We start from the raw sequence: 4,056 nt of genomic DNA, 5'->3' as shown, positions 1-4,056 counted from the left end.
CTGTGGCCACTTCAAGGAGTCTTGCTCTGTACTTTATTGGATTGTTGTCGAGTGTGTGTGTGTATACATTATCTCATGCTCTGTAGTGGTTTACATGCCCTTGGTCATTCCAAATCAACACAGAGTCCGTGCACAGCCTGTTTAGGTGCAAGTAGATTGTAGGAACAAGCTTAAATAGCAATAATAAGAACGCTCTACCGCACACTATTGATTTTATTCAGATCGAACAACGCGTTTCGCGTACAGCGTCCTCAGGGGTCACTTGAGTGAGGTCACCTGAGTGAACCCAAAGAAACTGTGAGCGAAAAGCGTTGTTTGCTCTGAATAAAATGCAGTAAAAATGCAATCAATAGTGTGTGGTAGAGTGTTCTGGTTATTGCTATGCTCTTGGTTATGCTACAGTATGTGTGTGTAAGTTCAGTCTCTTGCTTCCTTTGTTCTATGGTAGGCATATGGTTCACATGGCCTTGTCTGTGGTGATGGTGCTGCATAAAGCCCTCGGGTATAGGACTTATTGTTGTTTTCTCTGTATTGATGTATGGCGACTGTGGATGTGGAGATGTGTGTTTGGTCATGTTAGTGTTGTTGGCACAGGTTTATTTGAGATACTAACACAGGTATTGTAGTTGTACTAGTTGTGATATGACTTTGATGATATGTAGTCGTATCCCAGAGGAAAATGTCTCGCCTCGCCCCAGCCGTGGCGCAACTGGCTGGGGCACCTGCACCGCACGCCGGCGACCCGGGTTCGATTCCCGCCCCGTGGTCCTTTCCGGATCCCACCCCTGCTCTCTCTCCCACTCGCTTCCTGTCATTCTCTCTACTGTCCTGTCCAATTAAAGGCATAAAAAGCCCAAAAAATAACCTTAAAAAAAAGAAAATGTGTCGCCTCGAAAAATGTATTTTCTTTGTCTCATAAGAACAAAATCAGTTGGTATTGAGATCTCACCTGTTTCAAGCAAACGCCCCTTAGGAGCAAGATGAATACTGTAGGTTGGGAAGGGGAAAAGCACATTTCTATTGAATGTAGACGGGCGGAGACAGGTCAATGTATTTCTCAGGAGTTCAAAATACAGTTTTTTACAATTACTTTGCTACTATTTTCAGAACCTTGATGTCATTTTTCAAAACTCTAGATACAAAACTCAAAACGGTTATCACTTGTAACACAGGCCCTCTAATGTTCAAAACATTGGATTGTACATTCACATCTTCAAAGAAATCTTGCAATTGCACAATCATTGGTTCAAAAAACAAATTTACTGTGAAATACCACTGAAACATAACTATAGATCACCCGCACACAAGCAACCGATAGTTTCATTGTGTCATTGTTCGTACAATCATTAGATATTGTAGAACAAAATAGGTGATACAGGTTTCATTATGGTACTACATGAACAGTACAGTAAACATATCTCTGTAAAAGTACTGCAGTAGTAGAGAGAATACTACAGACACAGTGGAATCATTGATCAAAGTTTGTAATACAGTATATTGATGCAAAACACTACAGTACAATCACAACATAGGTTTACATTTTGAATTACAGTAAAGTAAAAATAATTAGCTATGAAATAGAAAAGAAAAGACAGCCTGATGAAAATATAAAATATAAAAAATATATATTTTTTATATAAAGATATAAAATATTAGGCTACATCCATGGATATTGTAGTCTAATTGGTTCATGCTCCACGCTAATTGGTGACAGTGAATCTTGTTACAGTATCTTGAAACTTTCATGATTTGCAGTAAACATAGAAGATTGTGTGTCTGTTTCGTGTTTCCATACAACTGCATAAGAGTAATGCAACAGTTACTTATCATTTTGAGCAGTTGTATCAATTGATAGTTAGATCATTGTAAGGAAATGAATAGACGCTCATTTGAAATGTAATGTGTGAATTGCCTTTTGAAATAGTAGTACTTTGATGTTAAGTTGTATCATATTGAACGTGTGAGTTTTGTTGAATGAACAATAGATCTAAGTTGTATGTGTATTGTATCCAAGCAATTGAGAAAAGGGTTAGAGTTTTGAAAAAAGTGCATTTTGATCATTGGTTGTGAGTTTTGTGTCTAGAGTTGTGAAAAATGACATCAAGGTTCTGAAAGTAGTAGCAAAGTGATTGTAAAAAATATGAAAAAGAAATATGAGAAAATAGTCAAAATATCATGTTCATGTTAATTTGAGCTCAGGAGAAATAGGATAGACAAAGGAGAGATATTCCAAAATATTCCAGCGGGTAGCATGTTGTTGCTATGTTTGTATATCAGGGCTACAGTGGGTAGCATGTGGTTGCTATGTTTGTTTGTAAGTGGTACAGTATTTAGCATGTTGTTGTTATGTTTATTTGTGAGTGGTACAGTATTTACCATGTTGTTATGTGTGTTTGTGAGTGGAACAGTACTTAGCATGTTGTTGTTACAGTATGTTTGTTTGTGAGTGGTACAGTACTTAGCATGTTGTTATGCTTGTGCGTAGCATGGTGTGGCTAAACATGGGAGAACGGCTCTGGTGAGTCATGAGCTCATAGCCGAGATTAATGGAGCAGATGCTTGGAGATAATGGATCGTTTACATAATTCCCAATTACAGTGAGCACACACTTCACTAATGAGAGTGCAGGGCCCGTCTGAGTGATCGTGTTTGTGTGTGTGTGTGTGTGTGTGTGTGTGTGTGTGTGTGTGTGTGTGTGTGTGTGTGTGTGTGTGATTGAATGACTGACTGACTGACTAAGTGTGTACTTACAGGTATAAGCCTTGGCATACCCAATTATATAATGAGCCTTTATGTCTCTTACTCTCCGGGTGTGTCTGTGTGGAGAGTTTTTGTCAACAACTAACTTTATAAGACTGTGGGCCCATCACTATTTGTCTGCATATGTATGCCCTGTTCTCCTGAGAGAGAGAGAGAGAGAGAGAGAGAAAGAGAAAGAGAGAGAAAGAGTTTGTATGTTTGTGTGATGCCTCTTCCATGATGCTGCTTGCTGATTGGTGCCTGCGGGGCCCCTGAGCTTGTCCCCGGGGGCCCCCTGATTGGATAGTCAGCGGGAGGTGAGTGATTTGATTGTGAGCCTGGCTGGATTTGGAAGTGATGGATGATGGCTGCCCTGGGATTGCACAGTGAGCAGAGCCAGCGGTAGGGGAAGGGAAGAGAGAGGAGGGGAGGGGAGAGTTTGGCTGCACTGGGGTGAACTTGGAATGAGGTGCCCACAAGCTCTGACTCGGAGCAAGACGCCAACTGAAGATGACATGAGGGAATGTGTGTGTGTGTGTGTGTGTGTGTGTGTGTGTGTGTGTGTGTGTGTGTGTGTGTGTGTGTGAGAGAGTGTGTGATGTATGCTGTGTGTGTGTGTGTGTGTGTGTGTGTGTGTGTGTGTGTGTGTGTGTCTTTCTGATAACCTCCAGCAGAGTTTCACTCTCTTCCAGAATCTTGATGGATATTTGGCATCAATATCAGTTTGTGGTTGTATGTGTGAAAGAGAGAGGGAGAGAGAGTGTGTGTGTGTGTGTGTGTGTGTGTGTGTGTGTGTGTGTGTGTGTGTGTGTGTGTGTTTGTGTGTGTGTGTGCGCGCGCATGTGCATGTGTTTGTGTGTGTGAGAGAGAAAGAAAGAGAGACAGAGACAGAGAGAGAGACAGAAAGATGGTGTCACTGACAGGAAAATGTAAGAATCTTAAATCCTGTGCCTGTGAGGCTATTGAGTCTTTGAAACACATTTTATAAATGAGAAACTTAATGGTTGCCTCCAAGACCTACAGTATACACAAACACACACACACACACACACACACACACACACACACTCACCTACTCAAAGCAAATCACACCTACGTGCACTTGGCACGCTTAGGCTTTCTTCACAAATCCGTATCCAGCAGTGCATCATTCAGTGTGTGTGTGTGTGTGTGTGTGTGTGTGTGTGTGTGTGTGATATCATACATGCCGAGTGTAGATGAGAGTGAAACTGACACAAAAGGAACACTCTCCCTTTCTGCCTCTTCTGATGGTTCTGTATCTGGGCTTTGTTGACTCTCTCTCTCTCTCTCTCTCTC

The sequence above is a fragment of the Sardina pilchardus genome, chromosome 7 (assembly GCF_963854185.1).
Source record: "Sardina pilchardus chromosome 7, fSarPil1.1, whole genome shotgun sequence".
Classification (NCBI taxonomy): domain Eukaryota; kingdom Metazoa; phylum Chordata; class Actinopteri; order Clupeiformes; family Clupeidae; genus Sardina; species Sardina pilchardus.
Note: the sequence above shows the minus strand (reverse complement) of the source record.